The sequence below is a fragment of the Talpa europaea genome (genome assembly GCF_964194135.1).
Source record: "Talpa europaea genome assembly, chromosome: 11".
NCBI lineage: Eukaryota > Metazoa > Chordata > Mammalia > Eulipotyphla > Talpidae > Talpa > Talpa europaea.
In genome coordinates this window covers 52,496,117-52,518,998 of record NC_140078.1, presented here as the reverse complement: position 1 = coordinate 52,518,998, position 22,882 = coordinate 52,496,117, and the positions used below count along the sequence as shown (strand labels likewise).

At 44.1% G+C, this 22,882-nt stretch overlaps 1 pseudogene across 1 annotated transcript; it reads left to right on the top strand.

The window, feature by feature from the left end:
• The first annotated feature begins 20,463 nt into the window (after nt 1-20,463).
• Nucleotides 20,464-20,899, top strand: LOC311180075 (large ribosomal subunit protein mL42-like; annotated as a pseudogene). The gene has a single exon. The product of its transcript is annotated as a large ribosomal subunit protein mL42-like (transcript).
• Nucleotides 20,900-22,882: the final 1,983 nt, after the last annotated feature.

The window sequence follows — 22,882 nt, the reverse complement described above, 5'->3', positions numbered from 1 at the left end:
TGGAGGCTGTTTACTTTTCCAAAAAAAAAAAAAAAAAAAAACACTGATTTTTTTTTTTTTTTTTGGTCATACAATGACTAATCCAAAATCTGGGGGGGGGGGGGGGGGAATGCAGTCAGAGGCAAGATGTTAAACCTTTTTCCCCCTTTTGCAGTGAGATTTTAGCTGACTCCTTCTGAATGGTAACTAGTTGAATTCATTTTTATATTTTTAATGCTCTTTAATTATTGGACATTTCAAGCAAAAAAAAAAGCCGGGGTGGGGGTGGGGTGAGGAAATCATCCCAAATCTCTGAAACTGTGAGCCCAATTTTCTTCTCCTGGACTGAAAGAGATGGGTATTTCCACTTTGAGAATCAAAACTCCAATGGAATTCTTAAAAAGATTTGATACATTTCTCTCTGGAATCGAAAATAGCAGGAACTCCTGCGTCTCAATTATGCAGACTAACCCTGGGGGAAAAAAACACCTAAAGTCTGAGAATTTCTCTTCAGGTTATAGTTAAGACATCTCCCCCCAAAAACTGATTCTCACAATGAAAAAAACGGGAGTGGGAGGGGGAAGGCGATGGAAGGTAAAATTTTGCAGAGATTCAGTATTTTCCAGCAGCAGAAAAATTCCTTTAAATATCCTTTAGTTTTTCTTAACTCAGCCATTGTGTAATCCTAAAGCCCGAAGCCTACAGAGAACCAAAGGTAAAGTGTAGACGGTTTCAATGGATAGACTCCTTTCAAGGGGAATACAAAATGCCCTGCAGCATTCCCGTTTGAAGAGCAGTAACAAAAAAGGAAATCCGAACTTAGAAAATACCTGAGACCGGACGTAAGAAGTGAGCTGGGGAAGCTCAAATGCAACCAAATGAAATGTTTATATTAATTTCATTATTCTGCCCAAATCTCAGAGAATAAGTGGGTGGGGGTGTTGGGAAGAGAAAGAAGTTTCATTTCGGTTTTCTAGTCGAGCAAAGGAAAATGAATTAAGACGAACGCGTAGGATGAGCCCAGACTAAATCAATACACTTTGTAATCAGTCCGGCAAGAGTATTTGGACACAATGACTTGGAAATAATTAATAGTTATCAGGGAGGAGAGGGGTGAGGAGGGGGGCAAGGGATGTCACCATATTTTATCGGAGCACTTTATGCTGTACGCTAAACTTTGATCTCCAGAGTTTTGACTTTAGGAAAGAAAGAAAAATAAAAGGAGAAAGTACAGTATTTCGAAGCACCTACAGGAGCGAGGATGGGGCCATCCCTGGCTCCGGGAGCCTGAACACAGCGCTCGCGCCGCCCATGCTGGCGCTGTGGGTGCAGAGAGCCCCCCGGTGCCGCACGAGGCTTCAAGGTGCACCGCACCCCCGCCCACGTCCTCGCCCCGGCGCCCACGGCCGCTAGGACTTACCTGCGGGGTCCGGGGAGGGAGTGGGAACACCGCCTTCACGCCCGCGGAGGAGGCGCCGGCGGCACCATGGTCCCTGGCGCGGCTGTCGCTGCCCCTCGCCCGCCGCGCGCTCGCTTCCTCTTGCAAACTTTCGGGTTCTGTGGTCGACAAGAAATCGGGGCGACCCTCAGCAAGTCTTCCCGGTGCGAGTTGGGGGGAAACTGCGGGGGGGGGGCGGGATAACTGATTAGGTTGGGGGGCCAGGACAAGAGAGGGCGGCGGGCTGGGAGGACCGTGAGCGCGCGTGGAGAGAGGATGCAGCTCGGGGATCCCTGCGAGGATCCCGAGTCAGGGAAATTGGCCCGAGCCAAAGTCTCAGCACCTTCCCAGGATCTTACAAAGTTGCAACAACAAAAAAGGAGGGGGGCGGATAGAGGGAAGGGGGTGGGTTGGGGATACGATGGCAAGCACAAGGTTTGGAGTTACAACTGTTTATTTAGTCCTTATTCTCACAGGGGGCGGAAGCTGCGCGGGAATTGCTGGGGGGCGGGGGGGGGCTGCAGGCAGTGATTTCGAAGCAAACGCTTGGGAGGGGGGCATGCGACTTTGTTTCAGGGCGCCGAGCTCCCCGGCGCCCGCGTGTGTCACCGCCAGTCTCCGGAGACTGAGGCGGAGCTCACAACAGGTGGGGAGGACTCGCCGAGGGCCAAAAAGGAGTAGGAATCAAAGTTTCCGAGCGCGGCGGGATCTGGCGAGGAGGGGGGCGGGGGGCGGGGGCGCGGGGAGGAGGCGGCTGCGAGGGACCGCGACCCCGCAGCAACTGGCAAACTCCGCGGCGCCCAGCGCGCCGCTGCCGCGGTCTCCGCCCGAAGCGCACGGCGCCCCGGCTCGCCGGCGAGGCTGAGGACTCTCGGCGGGACAGGAACGCAGCGGCGCGAGCTCCCGAGGAAGGCAGCGCGCGGGCGAGACGCGAGAGGCACCGGCCTCCAGGGCAGGGCCGGGTGGGGGTGGGGGGCACGTCTCAGGGCAGACTGGGACTTGGGAAATCCCCCGGCTCCCCAAGCCTGAGAGCGGAGTAAAACCTGAAAGTGTGCGGTGAAGGGGCGGCGGATCGGGGCACGTCGACTCCCCGAAGCGCACCCTGCGCCCACTCCCACCCGCCGCGCTGGCCCCGGCCGTCTCCGGGAAACTGGGTTACCCCAGGCAGAGTGTGCGCGTGGGGGTGCGTGTCCTGGCGGGGGGGGGCGCTAGGGGGTGTGTTTTCGGGGCTCCGGTGGTCGGCGGAGAAGTGCCCCCGCCGCCGGTTCGGGGTGGCGTGCGTGGCACCGGGGATGTCCCCAGGCGCAGGGCCCAAGGCGCCGGCGTCCCCAGTCATTCCGCCGCGGCCCTCCGAGCCGCCCGGGGACGCCGAGGGGGCACGCGTTCGTGGAGAGCGAAGGGAAAAAGTTTGCTTCAAGTCCAAACTTTGGGCTCCAGAGACGCCCGGCGCACGCCCCTTCCCGCCTTGGACCCGACCCGGCACCCCGCGCCCGCCCGGCTCGGGTGCCCCGATGCTGGACACCGAAAGTTGCGACGGCCGGCCTGGGCTTATTGATTTCTCTCGCCGCAGTAATTGTGGAGAACGCAAAGCCCGGCGTGCAGGGGCCGAGGGGAAGGCGATCTGGCCCTCGGCTCGCCGCCGCCGAGCCCCCCCCGCCCCCTCTGACTTATGCAAATAGCCCCAAGAGTGCGGGCGCCGCCGGAGCCCTCTCCACCCCCGCGCGGCCCGCGGCCCCCACCCCCGGGCCTGGGCCCAGACCTCGGGAGGAGAGACCGAGCGGGGAGGGCTGGGGCAGATGCACGTGGAGCCTGGAGATGGAAACTAGTTTTTTTTTTTTTCCTTTTTTTCTTTCTTTTTTCCTTTTTTTTTCTGGGTGCTGGTTGTTGTTGTTGTTTAAAGTGGAGGAAACAAGGCAGGAGACGGCTTGGGAAAAAGTGGAGCAGAAATGGAAAAATACAAACTCACCCGCTGCAAAAGGTCTCTCGGTGAAAACTAAGGTGTTTTCGGGCCTTTCCCCGCGCGCGCCCACTCCCGCCCGCGCGCGCGCACCCCCGCGCACACACTCACTCGCGCACACACACTCGCGCACACACGCGCGCACACACGCACTCGCGGGCGAGGGCCGGGCCTCCGCGAGTGCAGCGTGCGGCCGCCACACAATAAATAACAATAGATTCCTCCGCTCCGGACTAGCTTCCCGGAGCCCGGCCAGCGCCGGCGGCGGCTGAGGCGCGGGCAGCGCCGACCCGGGGGCACCACCCCCACCCCCGGCCGGCCCCCCGCCCTCCTGCCGGGGCGCCCCTCCTCGCCTCACGCACCCCCAAGGCCATCCAGCACCCCCACAGCGCGAGCCGCCACCCCCCTCCCCCGGCCGCTCGGGCGCCGGCGCCCACTCCCCTCCCCCCGGCCTCCCGGAACAAATAAATAAATAAGGCGCGCGAGAGCGGCCAACACGTCGCGGAGGGAGATGTTGTTATTTTTTGCTGTTGTGCGTCCCTGACGTCACATCCACCTGCTGGGTAAACAACAAGGCTCGCAGCAAAAAAAAAAAAAAAAAAAATCGCAATTGCCAAAGCAAAGGGGGGTGGGGGCAGGCTGTGGAGAGGGGCGCCTGGGGAGGGGGAATGCGGGGCGCGTAGGCCGCAGGGGGGAGAACAGAGCCCCGCACCCCCGGGAGAGGAAGGGACGCCCGAGCGGTCCCAGGGAAAAGAGGGATCTGTCGAGAAAGACCTGGAAATAAGGGGCTTGGGGGATGGGGGATTCCTCAGAAGATGGGGAAAGAGGCCCCAGTCAGACACTAAGGAGGAAAAGCGAGAGGGAGTGTTAATAACTAAAGACGAAAATGGGAATGCGATGGCTATTTGCTTGGTTTCTGAGCTAAAAATACAGAAGGAATGGGAGAGGAGAGACAAGGATGCGAGTTTCCTCCAGTTAAAAGTGAAAGTGTTTTGCCACCAGTGACAGTTGAAGGAGGGGGAGGTGGGGTGGTGTTTTCAACCCCTTTCTCCTCTCCCGTCCCCCCCGCCCCCCCCGGTCTCTCCTCTTTCTTTCTACACTTTGTCCAATGAAAGAAGGCGAGTTCGGGAGGTGAAAGTTCAACAGAAGGACAAACCCCTGTTTGCGAGGAAACAGAAACCCGCCAGAAAGGGTTTTTCCCCCCCGGATCTCTGCATCAGAAGAGTGTAGTGGAAGGAGCTTCCCCCCCACCCCCTGCCTTGTCAGAGTCACTGCAGGAATGTGTAGTTGGATCCGCTTTGGGGGAAAGTGGCTGCTTCAGGAGCGGTGTTCTAGCCACGGCTTTTCTTAGGAAAACGCCCAGGGGCGAGCATGTCAATCAGTTGTTTAACACAAATTACCTGCTCTCCCGGAGATCAGTCACATGCAAAAAAGCTTTGTCCAGTTCTTTGAAAAGGTGAGATTTTTTTTTTCCCTTTTGCTGTTTTGAAGTTTGGTGGAATTTAGAAATTTGAAGAAGTAAATTAGAAGCCTGAATGAAGTGTTTTGAAATACATATATACATGTATAAAACAAAAGACACTGGCCTTTCTTTTGTTTTTATCAATGCAAATGGAGAAGGAAGCAGACTTTTTGTTTCCAAAATGTGACTTAAAAAGATAGAGGGCTTTCTGGCTTCTTGATGTTAACAGAAATAATGTTTTTCAGACCCATAACCCCAGATGCTGCCAAACTTCCAAGCTAGCATTTCCAGCTACTGGCTGGATGGTGTAACAGGCCAACTCTTTGTGAAAATGCATTGACAGTCACTCCTGGGGATTCCTAAAAAGTACTTGGGCTGCAGGCAGGTAACAAGTACTGTCCCTCTGGCCTTGAGACCAGCGTAGTTGTAGATAATAATTACCTTTAAAAGGTTATGAATTCCTTTAGACAGTGTCTTTTACAGATACTGTTAAACATTCATTTACAGAGGAATTAAAAATCTCACTTTCAGTGATAGCATTAGACTGACTTTAAAACTGTATCTATTTTGCAGGTAACAAAATAACAAAGTTATTCACTGGTGCTACAGAATACAGCCAGAGAAAGGGAGACAGGACACATAGAACTCAAGTTGAATGCATGCTGCCCTAGACCCTGTGCTCTCCAGACAACACCATCCATTGGATCTGTTAGCATAGAATCTAGATAAAGAAAATACATTTAGTTCCTGTAGCACTCCCTAGCTTCACAGATGTTAGGGTTTATGTTAGTTTTGATTGATGACAGGAAGACATTAATGAGACACCTACTACGTTCTAGACCATATAAGGGACACCAAGGGATGCAAAAATAAATAAAATCCCTGTCCTTAGGAGCTCACAGTTTATAGCTATCAGTGATATCTAATATATATTGCTTGCTTACTATGACCAGATGCAACAGCTTTATGTCAACTCTGTTAATACTCCCAAAAACACTGTGACATCACCGCAAATTCCATATGCTGAATTCAATGAAATTAAATAGAAATCTTAAAAAGTAGCAAGTCTGTTAGGAGGGAAGGAGATATTGTTTATCATTTCTCAAGTGTTTAATGCCAGATGCTTAATGCATGTAACATGGTTATGATATGTCAGGTTGCTGAATTTTAACTCAGGGAAATAGCAGTTTATTTAAATGTGATAAATGTACTTATCATGTGTAAAGGACAATTAATGTTCCAGTCTTGTTTTTTTCAGATAAACAGTGCATTGTTTTGGTTTTTTTTAAATGATTACTGCCACACCAAAAAGACTCTTTAGATTGCTGCTAATCTTATTTTGCATTTTAACTCCCTTAAATTCTACATTCACTTGAAAGTGGAGGCCAAAGTCAGATTGGCAACAAGTTTTGCAGACAAAAGGAAATCCTGGTTGTAAATCTCATGATATATTGTACTCAATTTTGTATATAATACTGTCTAATGTGCCGCCTTATTAAAGAGCTCCATGTCCATTTGGCTTACATTAGAGGGACACTTAACTGCAGCTTAACATATTGTTCATTTTCAACACTGTCACGTTACATTCATAGGGAGCACATTTTAATTTCTTTATCAGTAATCAACTGGAAGTTTCTTTTTGTTAAATTAAAGCAAGGGTTTTTAAATAAAGGGCATGGGGGTAGGACGCCACCTTTTGGTGGTAAAACAAATAGGAATCCCTTTTTAAACAGATGTTCCTGACATAATTTCACTTTTAATTACACGAAGGCAAAGGTGCTTGTCCCCAGTTTGTTATATTTTAAGTGACAGGAAAAAGCCATCATAAATGCAAAATTAACAAACTGTAGTTAACTGTGTCCAGAGTCTCCCCGATGTTACCAGAGCGAGTGCCAGCCAGGATGGGAGTGCCTTCTCACATACTATTCACCATAAGTCAGACACCAACTTTGTCCTGAAAATAATATATCAGCGAATATATGCACATTGGGGAATGGGTGGGGGGGAATGGAGTGGACATTTACCACTTAATGAGATATCTGAATGTCTTTTTAAGTTTAGAATGAAACAGAAATTTTACATTACTGAATTCATTGATTCTTAAACTATGGCTACCATTTTCCTAATTTTTGCCACATCTACACAACATAATAATTCCTGAATAATTAATATACTGTGTTCATTGAAGTACAGTTATTATGATAATTATATCAAATATTATCCTTTACATCAACCTACTTTTTATTAATTTTCTATTACTACTTTAAATGGGATATTAACATCAGCCTCCATAAATTCAAAGCAAGCACAGTGAAAACAGAGTCCTTGGGAAGGTAGAGTATCAAAAATTAAAAATTATTTTTTAAAAAGGAGAGTGGCAGGTGATGAAAAGTGTTAGTAAGGCATGTCAATGGGGAATCCTGTTTTCTGTGTGTTTGAACAACCAGAAGGAGTGAAAATGACTGCATAGGGAGTAAAGTTAACATGTGATTAGATGTTACTTAATGCCCCCAGTGGCAAGTCTCCTAACTTGAGCCCTGGTATCCCCAAGGTTATCAAATTATAGATTAGGAAACTGAGGCCTGGAAAGGCTAAATTTCCCTTGAAGGCCAACTCACCAATTAGCGGCTGGACATTGATTAGAATTCAGGCGTCCCAACTGAGCGCCTGTGTGTACTTCCATCTCACATTTTTCACTTGCCAAAAGCAATGTGTCAACACAATCTCAGGCATTACATGGCCTGCCTGACTTCTCAGAATCAGCCAGTCCACATATCCTTTTACAGCCAGGGGAGAAACGGAGGCCAGAGAATCAAGATCAAGTTAACTCTACTCACCTCTCCTCTCCCCCCGGGGGCAGTAGATATACAGGTCACAGTCTGAGGTCACTGTGTGTCCACTGACTACAGAAATCATCAGACATCTCTCGTTTTAAAGTATAGGATATTATCAAGCACTCTGAGACAAACCACATTTGATAATTGAGTGACTTGAAATGCTACTCAGGGAACAGTGAAAAGACCCCAGCTTTTACAAGGGTTTTCCCCAACAACAATACTTTTTCAGAGGCTCAGCATTACAACTAGAGACATAGTGAATATTCTGAAATTTTAAGAGTTTTAATTGGAGCTTGCATGTCCTATTTTTTTTTTCCTTTCAAGGGCACAATTCTATAAACATAAATAAACATGTCCTGTAAATATTTTTATGTTTTCTAAATTGGTCCTTGTGAAAAGAACTTCATGATAACTATATTATATAGCTCTTTGTCTAGTGGGCCCCAGTGGATTGTATACCCTATAAACTATAATGCACAACAAAATACTTGGTCAAATGCCTCCGCCCCCAAAAGCTAATCTAGTTCCTTAACCCCTGGACATTGACAATCCAATATGTTGGTAATTTGGAGACATGAAAAAAGAGTATGCATGGTTCCGCCCTACTTGCCACAGATAATAAACCAACCCACAGTCTTGCTATTTAAAATGAGATGTGCTGACCTACGGTTGGGCACTACATGAGAGCGTGTTAAAAATCAGGGTCTCGGACCCCTCCCTAAGCCTATTGCATCAAAACTTGCATTTTAACAAAACTGCCTGCTGACTTCCACACATATCCAAATTCGAGAAATACCCATCTACAGTGCATGCAGCCTTTTATACAACAGGTCACATTTCGATGATTTTTCAGTCTAAAACAATATAACAGATAGCCTTGCAAGCCGTCTGCCATGCCTGCTTCTCCAAACTGACATCTTTTGTAAACTTTGTTGGTTCCTTAATTCTCAACCACTTGCAAAGTTAAGCCACTAAATCACCTATGTAGGCCATGATTAATTCCTTTAACATTAATAGCCTGGTGACTTCTCTTTTCTATTACCCCAAAGAGATTGCTAATTGCCCTCCAATTGTTTACTTTTGTTTTGTTTTATGAGTACTCAGAGAAAGATGGGAGATATTCCCCACCAGGCCAAAAACAAATGGCAGACAGGTTTGGGGAAGGCTGAACACAGGCTATGACTACATCTTGTTAGTAGAAGGGCTTTGTTTTCTTTGTTTTGTTTTCTTTTTTATGGAAGGGATGACGCCTCCATAATTATAGGTGTTGCTGTTTAAAACCCAGAGTGTTTTCCAAACCACTGTGTGTTGGGGGGGGGGGGGTGAACATCTCCTGCAGCCCATAAGCCATCCTGGTCGGATTCTCTTTCTAGTTCTCTAAACAATTTATGAAGACATATCCAAGCACCACTAGATTTACACGAAGTATAAGAAGAAGGAAGCCCCCAGCCAACTGTGGGTGCTTTCTGAATAAACATGAACAAATCCTGAGTAAAGCGCATAGCTGATGGTTAATTTATTATATCTGTGAAGGTTTTAGAAAGACCTGTAGTCACCTTCCTAACAAGACAACAGGTTACTTTTGTAACCCCCCAAAAAATAATTAAACCTATTGTTTTAATACTATCCTAAGGCAGTGCAATTAAGTCTCTGAGTAATTGTGTATCTGAATTTAAAATAAGATTTCACATGTAAACAAAGTTCTGATTGTAATCTCTGAGAAATATCTTGGCTTATACTTAGAATCCCTAAGTGCCAGCTCAGTGTTACAATAGGTATTGTTCCATGGCACAGTTTGTATGAGAAGGGAACACATTTCCACCTTCATGAACAGTGGATTGGTGTATTCCAAATTGTAGAAGATTTTAGAAGGCACTGAGTGATACCAACTAGGGTGATATGCTGACATTTTAGCCCATGAGACTATCTTCATGTAAGTTTGGAGTTGTTTTTAATAACCTCTATAAAATACCTATCAAGAAAAGATTCCTTAATCTCCCTCCTGTTCCCCCACCCCATAGGATGACCTTGAGCCACTGTTAAAATAAAAAAGATATAGATAAGAAATCAGGGCCTCCCCGGTGGCACAGTGATTGAGCGCTGGGTTGCGAAGCTGCCCACGGCCTCTTTGGCACCGGTTCGGTCCCCGGCTGCTCCCCAGCCACCAGAGGAGGGTCCCACATGGCGTGCAGACCTCTCCTGCCGCCTGCTGCTCCCCTCAGCAGTGTACTTCGGTCCTTCTGCCTGCTCTGCTCCCCGCTCTGGCTCTGGTGAATTCTCTCACCCTCCCGTGCTTCTGACTATACCCAGTGCATGTATAAACAAACAAATAAAAAACAAACAAACAAACAAACAAATAAAAATACATGCGTCTTTAAAAAAAAAAAGAATAAAAAAGAAATCAGATTTCCCCAAGGCTTGTATGAATCCTGTGGTGTTGGATTGGAATTGAAGATATTAACAGTTTTTTTTAAATATATATTAATATACATATATTTATTCGTGGATAAATAGATATCACAAATCTATATGTATGTATGCATATATAGACATAACTTTCTTAGCTCTGCCCACTGTAATGGACTAGTAGCAATAGCATCCCAATAACAGTGGGCCCACCAACCATGCAGATCTTTATTTCTAAATACCTTTCTCAGGCCTCCCTGGTGGTGCAGGGGTTAAAGAATCAGTGCTATCAAGCTGTCACCAGCCACTGTGGCCTAAGTTTGATCCCTGGGAGCTAACCTACATGGCAAGGCAGGTCCCTCCTATCCTGCTCACTGCTCCCCTCAGCAGTGTATTTCAGTGGATCTACCTGTTCTGCTCCCCACTCTGTCTCTGGCCAATCCTCTCACCCCTACACCTCTGACCTAAACCCCAGTTCTTTTATGCATAAATAAATTTCAAAAAATACCTTTCTCTGAAAGAAATCAGGTCTCCTTGAAGAACCAGTGAATTCTAGTATGGGGTAGGTAAAAATGAGATGTGCTTGATGAAAAACTTAGATTATCTTGTGGTGCCAGAAAATGCTAAAGGAAGTTGCTAAAAAAAGTGGGGGGGGGGAAGAGACATTGAATAGCACAGAAAGCAATCTGAATGAGCTCCCCAAAGCTGAGAAATTTTGAGCAATAAAAGAAATAACAGTATGAAATATGAAACAAATAATACAAAGGATATATATGTCATATATGCATACATTTGTGTATATATATATGCAAACGCACATTTCTGTGTGTATATACATATATAGAGATACATAAATGGGCAAATGATGAGAAGATCAGTGGGCTCAGCAATCAATCTTTTAATAGTTAATACCAATAAACAGCCTACAGAACTCAACAAGAAACTTCAATTATCAAAATGTATTATGTGTAATCATAGGAAGGAGTGGGGACTGTGGCAAATTCAAGTACTCAAGCCTCATCTAAAAGGGGCAGATGCTAATTGCCAAGAAAATCAAGCCCAAAGCTGGAAGAACTTTTGCAGTTTCAAGAGAGGCAAGAAACTCAGATTTTTATCCAAATACTTCTGAGTTTAAATCTAGGTGGGTCTGTGAAAGCTGACCTCAGGGAATATCAAGCAGCCCATCCATGCCTCTTATCTTGGAAAACCTAGTCACTGTAGCAATTCAGGCAGACAGAATTTGTTTCTTAAGTGAGGAGAGGAAAATCAAACAACAGAGAAGGGAAACTTGGAGAGTACTTTTACTTATTCCTAAGTATTTTCCCAAGCATTAACAAGTCACCCCAAACATTTTGGGAAGGGAAGCTGACTTGTATTCTGATCTGTTCCTATATCCTGAATCATTTGTTAACAAAGACTCAACATTTTCAAAATACCGCAATCAAAACATCATAATTTGGGGGCCTCCCCAGTGGCGCAAGGGGTTAAGCACCGCATTATGGAACAATCTGCAGCCTCTGTAGCACAAGTTCGATCCCCGGCCTGCCAGAGAACAACCCATATGGTGAATTCAGACCTCTCATGTCTCACTCACTGCTCCCCTCAGCAGTGTATTTCAGTCTGTCTGTTCTGTTCCCCGCTCTGTCTCTAATAAATCCTCTCAACCCCCACACCTCTGGCCTGTACTCCAGCTCCTGGATGCATAAATAAATAAATCTTTTTTAAAAAATCATAATTTGGAAGGTAGTGCTCTTTAGAAAGATTATTTGTTCCTTCCCAGAGGAGGGAATTCAAAAGTTTCACTAGGATACCTTATTCCGGACTCCAGTGCCAGGTAACCTGCCATAGCCATTATTATTTCTCTCTATCCGAACTGTTGTGAAGAAAGTCATGGCAGAGAGTCAAGTTGGTCTTGGCTCTTCTGTATCCACCCTTACCCACCCTTTCTGTTCACATCAGTCCAGAGCCACCTACATCAGAGTCCTCAAGGAACATGCCACCCAGCTCTCAGAAGAGGTGTAATAAGTGCAAATGAGTAGCATCAAGAACACAGGAGAGAGCAGAGCATCTGGAAAGAAGAGGGAGGAAAGCATGGGTTGCAGATGTGTCTCACTAGATAGGCAAAGTTTCAGCAGGTGGGAGCTGAGACACCGGAATTGCCTTACAGATGAAAAGTCAGCAGCAGCAAAGGTATAGAACCTGCAACATCCATGACAGTGATTCACAGCGGCCGTGCTTGGGAATCATCTGGAGATCTTTTAAAAAATACTGAGGCCAGGTCCCAGTCCCAGACATTGGGATATGAATGACCTGGAGTCTGACCCATGCATCAGAATTTTTAAAGCTTCCCAGGTAATTTCTAATATGCAGGATTGCTTGGGAACCCCTCATCTGGGTGACTCTTGAGGACAAGAGTCACAGCCAACTCTGCCAGATAAGGGACCTAGGGGTCACAATTCACCCCACACACTGAACTTCCACTGTGGCCAGCTACCTTATGTCAAACAAAACCAGTGGATTAAACTAACTCCCCAAAGGGGCTTAGAATAGTATACTTCCGTGCCATCTTTAGACCTCATGCACCTGAATCACCTGGATGGGGGAGACAGTTAATATCAGCAGCACATTTCAGACCTGATAAATCAGTGTTGATGATGGACTTTGGAAAAAGTCATTTTTAGAAGCTCACCAGATGGTTTATGAGATACACTGAGGTCTGGAATCCTTCCATGGGAATTTCCAACTGTTACCTATCTTGAAACTTTCCATTTTATTTATTTATTTTTTAAATATTTATTTATTTATACAAGCACTGGGTACAGTCAGAAGCGCGGGAGGATGAGAGGATTCACCGGAGACAGAGCAGGGAACAGAATAGGCAGACTGACAAAATACACTGCTGAGGGGAGCAGTGGGCATGGCAGGAGAAGTCTGTGCGCCACGTGGAACCCTCACCGGCCGGCCAGGATCGAACCGGTGCTACAGAGGCTGCAGACAGCTTCGCAGCCTAGCACTCAACCGCTGCGCCACCAGAGGAGGCCCAAGACTGTTTCATTTTAAAAGGGAAAAGGGTCCTAGAAATCATGGATTTTAACATCCTCGTTTTCCACGGTGAAAACAGAACCACAGAAATGCTGGCTGGACTATACCCCAGAGCAAGACAGCATGAAGTCTTGGTTACTAGCAGAATCTTGAACCTCAGACATACTTGGTTGAAAATTCCAGCATCCTTGCTTCCCGATATATCGCTCTGGGCGTGGTCGCGCTGGTGTGAAAACAGCAGCAGAACACACATGCGCAATGAGTGGCCCGGGGCTGGGCGTGGAGTACCAGCAAATCTTAGCGCATCTGCAAGTAATAAGGCTTGATGCAAGACCCTGGAATCCTGACTCTCTGTTCAGGGTTTCTCCAGGTTTCAACTAAAGGAATTCTAGACCTGTTGCCTAATTTTTCAGTCTGGGTTGTCTCAGTGCCTTTACAATCACGCCACTTAGGCTCACAGCCCTGGCCACTTCTGAAATCAGTTCTGCCTGCAGTTCACTAGCTGTCGATGCACGAATAAGATGGGGATAATTTTGTAAAGTTAGAAATGGAAAACACCACCAAAAGAATTACTTTTCCAATCAGGCACATTCTCATGAAACTGAGTGAGGTTCCTCCATAGCATGAATTCTCTTTCTCAACAATGTTCACCTTGGGACCAGATAACTCTTTACTGAAGGGCTATCCTGTATACTGTAGCAAGTTTAGAAGCATTCCTGACTTCTGCCTTGCTGATGCCAGTAGCACCACCTACTCACCTGTCCTGACAACCAGACTGTCTTCAGACATAGTCAAATATCCCCAGAAGGTAAAACTGCCCACCAGAGAGAAGCACTGCTCCTGTGCATCCAAGCCAGGGAGGAGGTGGTCTCTTGCTGGTCCACCAACATTCTCCCAGTCACTGGTATTTATCTGATCAGTTTCCCCAAAGAAAAGGCAGAAATCAGTCTCATTTCTACCAATATCTGAATAACAAATCATTTCCTTTTCAAAACAGTGGCTTAAGATATGCCTATTTGTCACAGTGCTCTAGATGGACTCCACAGTCATGCTCAGTCACTACCAACTATCGCAGTTTGAAAAAGCTCTTGGCAGTGAAGCTTGTTCCATCACGATTAAATGGATTTATCAGAGTCCACCACTCCATAAGCAATGTCGAAAGTATTGTCAGCCTCACAGAAAAACAACGCAATAAAGGAAGTGGTGGCAAATAGAATTGGAACGTTCAGATATTGCGTCTCATAATGACGCATAGGATTTAAATTAGACAGAAACTTCATCTGGATGTTCTAATTAAAATTCTTCTCTTTCTGGGAAGTCCCAGGGCATTTGCATCTCAGATGCAGGAAGCTGTGGAACCAAGTGTACGGTTTATCACGGAGGGCTCAGTGCCTCTCACTAGCTCCACTGTCTCAATGCTCACTGTCTACTCTGCAGTTCCCGAAGTCCTTATGTAACCCAACTTGTTGCTATGTTAATAAAGATCAATGACAGCAATGCTGAATGAATACTAGGGTGATAGAACAATTTGGAGAAATAGAAATGCTTATGTATTCCAAATGTTTCCAATTTCCAAAGCGTTTGATAATCTTGGCATTTTGTTGGTTTCATAGCCAGTATGATTTTAAGAATTCAGTTCAACTGGAAAAGCATCTCCAGGGCATCTCCAGGGCTCCCCCACACAGATAAATCTGATGTCAATTTCATTCAACCATTCATTCAACAAATATTCATTGCATGCTACCAGGCACTATTTTAGATATTAGGGAGGATTAGTAAACAAAAAGTAAAAATCTTTTCTCATGTGGAGCTTACATTCTAGTGAATTATGTGTAATTTTTCAACTGAATGTTTTTTGGAAGTAACTATAAGCAGTAGCCACCGATACAAACCTATTAAGTCAGCAAAGAGGACATATTTTGTTAGCTGTTACTGACATTATAATTCCACATAAAATTTTAGTGGATTTTGAGACAGTGGATAAAACAAAGAAATAATGAATAATAATGATAAAATGGTCACTAAGAACCTACCACAAAGAAATCTGAATGTTAGTTTACCAAAAAACGGCAAGATCAGAGATGTGAAAACAAAGCTGAGCCTTCAGCTGAGCTAGAAGGATGTGGATCTGAGAAAGATTCAGAAAAGCAACGTTTTTGTTTTTAGAAGAGAAAGAGAGGGAGGAGGGAGGAGAAAGGGAGGGAGGGAGGAGAAGCAGAGGGGAGAGAGAGAAAGAGAGAGAGAAAGAGAGAGAGAGAAAGAGAGAGAGAAAGAGAGAGAGAGAAAGAGAGAGAGAGAGAAAGAGAGAGAGAGAGAGAAAGAGAGAGAGAGAGAAGAGAGAGAGAGAGAGAGAGAGAGAGAGAGAGAGAGAGAGAGAGAGAGAGAGAAGTGGCAAATGGCAAGTGAGCTGTGGCATTCCATTGAAAAGAGCGGGCCCAGAGAGAAATGGTGGGATGAAGATTATGATTCTGGCATACCTACAAGACTCCAATTGGCACAACAAAACCAGTCTTTCCTCCAGGCAACAGAAAAAGAGCTTCCTCGTCTGGTGCTTGTCTTAGGATACAGCACAGCAGAAGGTAGAGGCCAATCGAATCTTCTTTGGTTGTTCCAGCAGGTGCAGGGGCAGCATGAATCTTACGCCCGAGGGGAACAAACTGTGCATTTTCTGGGTCAGAATTCAGAAGTTAGAATTCTGGAGAAGAGATGATAATGGTCTGTATAATTTATATTGTCATCGCCAAGGAAGCAGCGGCATCTGTGCTCCAAAGGACTCAAGCATAGCTGGCCTGCTGTTTGCCTCCCGGATCTCTGTGCTGATTGAAAGGTCATGTGTTTCTGGATGTTTGGACATGTATTACCCAGTTGTTTGTTTGTTTCTATCTTCCCTATAAACAGTTTGGTTTCCTTCTGGGGAAAAGAAATAATGTGAACAGAGCAAACACACACGTTCTCAAAAATGCCCTGCTCCAGTGTCCAATAAAGCCAGGTTTTTCTAGGGCAAAAAGAATCTTAAAGAGGAAGATCCGAGCTTTTCTTATAGTTTTAGCTCATGCTGAGACTGTATAATATGCATACATATATATGCATATCATGTATATGCATATATATGTGTGTCTGTGTATATATATAATATATATGTATATATGTATACCAGCTCTTTGGTTACTTGGCAGTGTTAAAAATGGATTTTCTGGTTTATAATGAAAGAAGGAATTGTTGTGAATTCCATCTTGTCTAGGATTCTTACCAATTCTGTAAAATTCACCTATGTCAGGACTGCCTTATTTCAGTCAATATCATTTTATTCCTATTCTATATATTGGCAGTGCACTTTATGCCTTTTATGCCGGGCTGGGGCACCAGAGCCTCATTTGCTGATCTTGATACCTGGCATGCTCTTTTTCTTCAAGCTTTTTGCTTGACTAGATCTTTCTAGGCCTCAGGTCTCAGTTGAAAGGTCACCTCTTCAGAGAAACTTTCCCTGACTTCTTTCAGATATAGTCACCCCTCCTCCTCCTTCAAAATTAACATCAAACTCTCGGTCTTATTTCGGGTTTTGTTTACTCATTTGCTGCATGGTTCCCTCCCTAGAAATAAGCTCCCTGAGATAGTGACCCTCATTTGCTCACTACGAATTCCTCAGTGGCATATAGGAAGCACTTAAACATTTGATTGAATGAATGAATGAATGAACAAATGAATGAATGCTCAAGTGAAAAGTTTACTCTACCTATTGGAGACCCCATCTCTTTTAGCCTTTTCTCCCCCCATTGTAAAATAATGATAAAGACAACCAACTTGGAAACAAGAGATTCAAATGGAAGTAAAGGTTCCCTTTACAGGGACAGCTGAAGACAAGCTCTGTGTTGAGCAGAGCTTGGAGAGGCCATCGAGAGACCCAGGGATGGGGAGTCCCATGGGGCCAGATAGCTGAGAGGGCCTCAGAAAACTCCTTGGGGCTCTCCACTCACCTGGAGTCTCCAGTTCTACATGTCAAGTCTAATAGACAAATTGAATCTTGGATCTCTAGTGATATTTATGCCTCCAAGTTCAACCTACATATTAACATGTGATTTTTCAGACTTAAAATTTTACCTAGACCCCAGAATCACCAAGACCTTTTAATTATATGAGCAGATACACAGAGATGTTTCAAAGTTATTTGCAATTGGAAACATAAGCCATAGGGAATAAAGCCAGGTAAATGTATTCAGGATTGAAACACATGATGCATAACTATAAAATAATGCAATGGACACACACACACACACACACATCCCAGAATGCATGCTTCCAAAAGAGTACAGTAATCACCTTGTGTATCTCTACACTTGCCCAACCATTATTCTACTCATCAAACCACATTTGGATCTCCCTGTTCCAAGTTGCCATGAGAAAATTAAGACACTGGTTAAAACATTGCCTCGCGTGGTAAATTTTATCCATGTGGTGCTGTTTGATTTTTGAAAATAACTAAACAGAAATTCAGAGCATGCCTTGGGGGAGCAACCAAGTGGGTAATTCCTGGTGTTTTTCCGAAGTAATAAAGCCTGCTTTTCTTGTCTGGTTCAGAAAATAGCTTTTAAGGCAATAATCAAAAGTGAAATTCAAAAGATGTTTCACTAGTAGCATCACTGAAACAAGCATATAATTTCCCAAGGTAGGAAATCTTGAAAGACAACATTCTTTTGGCTCTATAACATGTAATATGTTTATTTAAAAATTCTACATGATTACTTCAGAACAACCTTTTTTTAAGATTTTTTTATTCATTCATACAAGAACTGGGATGTTAGCCAGTGGTACGGGGAGGGGCGTGTGTGAGAATTCACCAGAGATAGTGGGGAGCAGAACAGGCAGATCTACTGAAATACACTGCTGAGCGGGCAAGGCAGGAGAGATCTGCTGCGCCATGTGGGTTGCTCCCTGGCCAGACAGAATTAAATTCATGTTGCAGTGCCTGGCAATAGCTGATAGCACAGTCTTTAACCCCTGTGCCACCAGGGAGGCCCTTCAGAACAACCTTATGCAGGAAAAGCAGCTTATAAATGTGTAGAACCAACTTCTAAATAGCTATGTGTTATATTAAAGGGCTGTATGTTCCCATTCTGTTATCTAAATGAGAAATTAAAATACAATGCCTGTTGCTTTTGAATCAATCATAAGCAAAATCAAATGAATAGGAGAAATTATGTTGTAAACATAATTAATCACTTGCTTTATAAAAGTCATAGGGCTCTATAATTATAACTTTGTTTTTGAATACTTTTCTAAAAAAATAATGCATGCTCAAAGTAGAGAAACTGGAAAACAGTAAGCTTAACTAATAAGTAACAAACACCCATAATCCTACCATCTATAAATAATCAAGGTAAATGGCATATAATCTTCCAGATTTTTAACTAGTGTGCACGTGTGTGTGTGTGTGTGTGTGTGTGTAAGGGTGGGCACCTATTCTGGCACTTACTAACTGTGGGGGCACTTACTGTGGGACTTTCAGCAAGGCACTCAGTGTTTCCTTGATGTTTCTATCTTCTGTAGAATGGAGATAATAATGATTGCTTTGTGAATTGTTGTAATGATTAAATGTCATCAAAAACACTGAGCTTATTTATAACTTAGTGTCTGATACATAGTAAGTAGTCAACTTAATTACTGCCACTATATTATTCTTATTTTTTTAATTTAAATTTTATTTTTATATTCCCCATACAATTACAACCCCCTTATTTTTACCCTAATCCCTCCTTTCCCCGCCCCCCAACAACAAATGTTGGTGAGGTTGTGGAGAAAAAGGAACTCTCCTGCACTGTTGGTGGGAGTGCAAACTGGTCCAACCACTATGGAGAGCTGTGTGGAGATTTCTTGACCTACTAAACATAGAGCTTCCATATGATCCAGCCATTCCACTCCTAGGTATTATTATTATTATTATTATTATTATTATGAAACTAGGAGGAATGCACCTGTTATCACTGAAAATTATACTTTGAATATTTTCCTTGACATCATTTTAAATTCTGTTACAAAGCAGAGTTAAAACTTGGAGTTGTTCAAGGAAAACAAAAGATAACATAAACATCTGGGAGCATATCAAACTAAAAAGCTTCTGTACAGTGAAAGAAATGATAACTGGGCCTCCCCGGTGGCGCAGCCGTTGAGCGCTGGGTTGCAAAGCTGCCCTGGGCCTCTGCGGCGCCGGTTCAATCCCCAGCTGCTCCCTGGCCACCGGAGGAGGGTCCCACATGGAGCTCAGACCTCTCCTGCCGCCCGCTGCTCCCCTCAGCAGTGTACTTCGGTTCTTCTACCTGCTCTGCTCCCCGCTCTGGCTCTGGTAAATTCTCTCACCCTCCCGCGCTTCTGACTGTACCCAGTGCTTGTATAAACAAACAAACAAACAAAAACAACAAATAAATAAATAAAATAAAACATGCCTCTAGAAAATTAAAAAAAAAGAAAGAAATGATAACTAATATGAAAAGGCACCCTACTGAATGGGAGAAAATATTTGCACATTGCACATCTGACAACAGACTGATATCAAAGATACACAAAGAACTCACAAAACTCTACAAAAACAAAACAATACAATCAAAAAATGAACAAAAGAACTAAACAGACACTTCTCCAAAGAAGACATTAAAATATCCAGCAAACATATGAAAAACTATTCACAATCACTTACTACTAAAGAAATGCAAATCAAGACAACACTTGTGAGAGTGGCCCATATCAAAAAGACAGCAAGTGCTGGCAAGGATGTGGAGAAAAGGTTACCTTCCGACAGTGCTGGTGGGAATACAGTCTGGTCCAGCCCTTATGTAAGTGTCTCCTATATTCCAATAATTTATAGGATCTCCAATTTGATCCAGCAATTCCATTCCTTAACATCTATCCAAAATATTCAAAAACATTAATTTGAAAGGCAAAATGCACTCCTGTGTTTATTGCAATATAACCTTAGTGCCCCCAAACAGATGGGTGGATCAAGAAGATGTAGTATGTATACATCGTGGAATACTACTCAGCAATCAAAAAAGATAAACTCATGCCACTTGTGGCAACATGAATGGCACTTGAAAGGATAATACTGAGTAAAATAAGTCAGAACGAGTAAAATAATTACTGGATGGTGTCACTAGTATGTGGAATATGAAGTAATTAGATTAATAGATAAAGACAAACTGAAAAATTATCCCTTGACGGCTGACTATAAAACTGAAGCACCAAGGTGGGGAGAGGTTGCAAGAGGGGTAAGAACAAAAAAGGGGCACCCAGATTGGGGCAAGATGGCGGCCTCACAGTGACCAACTGTCAAGGGATGAAAATAGGTTCTTGATTCACCACGGCACTAGCAGCAGTAAAATGGGCCATATCAAACAGAACTATCTTGAAACATTTATTTTCAATTCAAAACGGAGCTTTATATTGTGTTCATCATAAGTCTACATATTCTTCTCTTCCAGATGACTATAATTGCAAAGTAGAGCTTGCTTTGACATCTGACAACAGGACAATAGTATGCTACCACCCATGTGTGGACATTCCATATGAACACACAAAACCTATCCCTCGACCAGGCCCTGCACATAATAATGAAGAAACACATGATCAAGTACTAAAAACCAGATTAGAAGAAAAAGGTGAACACTTTGAGCAAGGACCCATGATAGAACAACTTAGCAAAATGTTCTTTACTACTAAGCACCCGTTGGTATCCTCGTGGATAGTATCATAGATGTCGTAAGAAACTGGACCTTCTAAAAGACAGATGATAATATCAAAGTTCTCAAGAATCAAAGAAATGTTATCTTATGTCTCATTTTCCATTTTGAAAATGCAATCTGGCATATAAACAAATTTATAGTGAAATAATATCTTTATTAGGATGCATAAAAAAAAGAACAAAAAGGAAGGACACAAAATGGTCTATGGTGGTGGAATGTGGGTGAGTTGGTGGGTGCACTATAGTGGTAATACCTGATGGTGGTATCCCAATATTACCTCAGTTAAAAATAAATTAATTTAAAAAATAACTCAGAGCTATTCATCTGTTACTGAAAATTGCCCTCATGTTGGCAAATAGAAAAATGTTGTAGCCTGCTAGGAAATGTCGAAGCCAGAGATGTCAGAACCAAGGGAATGAACATCCCTGATAGTGGGCGTAGGCATAAAAAATATATTAAACATATATTTATGAACTTGGGTCTAGTCCAGTGGTTCTTAACTGGAGGCAATTTTGCCCCAAAGAGACAACGGGCAATGATTAGAGACATTTGTCACAATTTAGGGAGAGAAGGGGAGTTACTAACATCTAATGGCTAGAGACCAGGCATGCTGTTTGACATTCTACATTGCATAGAACTCCCCTACAGCAAAGCAGTATCTGGCCGGGCCTCCCTGATGGTGCAGGGTTTAAGTCTCACTGCTATTGAGCTATCACCAGTCACTGAAGCACTAGTTCCATCCCCGCCAGGGAGCTCCCCACATGGCACAGCAGACCTCTCCTGTCTCGCCCATTGCTGGGCAAGTATATTTGAAACTAGGAGGAATGCACCTGTTATCACTGAAAATTATACTTTGAATATTTTCCTCGACATCATTTTAAATTCTATTACAAAGCAGAGTTAAAACTTGGAGTTTTAACCCCAGTTCTTGTATGCATAAATAAATAAAAATAAAAAATAAGAAAAAAAACAGTATCTGGCCATTTAAATGCTAGAAGAGCTAAAGTTGAGAAACCCTAACTAGTTATGCAAACTCAAACAAGTCACTTTCCTTAATGATGATGCCTCACATTTGTTAAGCACAGATGCCAAAAACTTTGCTTAACAGTTCATGTGAATTATTCTCCTTTAATCTTCCCAACAGTTCAACCATGCAGACTCTGCGATCATCCACACTTTATCAGTGAGGATATGGGTCCACCATTCTGGGACCCTTGCGGGCTGGCCGGCATCCAACCGGCGCTGCAGAGGCTGCAGACAGCTTCACAGTGCGGTGCTAAACCACCTGCGCCACCAGGGAGTCCCTCCACCATTTTCTTTTTTTTAAAGTTTTATTTATTTATTTATTTGTTTGTTTGTTTTTGTTTACACAAGAGCCAGGGTACAGGCCAGATTTGCAGGAGGGTGAGAGGATTCACCAGAGACAGAGCGGGGAACAGAACAGGCAGACTGACGAAATACACTGCTGAGGGGAGCATCGGGCGCCACAAGAGAGGTCTGCTGTGCCATGTGCGATTCTCCCCAGCCAGCTGGGATCAAACCCACACTGCAGAGGCTGTGGACAGCTTCACAGCACTGTGCTCAACCACCTGCGCCACCAGGGGAGGCCCTCCACCATTCTCAATCTTTGCCCCAAGCCACACAACTAACAAGAGGCCTGTCTCCAGTATGAGCTCACATCACTTCATTCTGGAGCCTTCCCTCTTTTCCAACACTCTTCTGCCTTGCTCTAAACTTCCCATGTCTCAGGTGTTTATAGAGATATATTATGATTTATTGGCAGAGATTCCATCTCATATGCCATTTCTTTTGCATTTTAGCAGAAACCTGGGATACTATGTCAAGAAAGATTGCGTGACCATGGATGACTCTAACAGAAAGAAAGTTGTCATGGATTACTGATGTCTGCTACTGGCAAGGGAGGGAAGAGGGTGGAATTTGTGCCATACAATCGATACCTTTAGACTAAATTATCTTATGTAATGTCTTTCCAGGAGCCAAATACCTACGTCCCTATGTTCTACCCACACC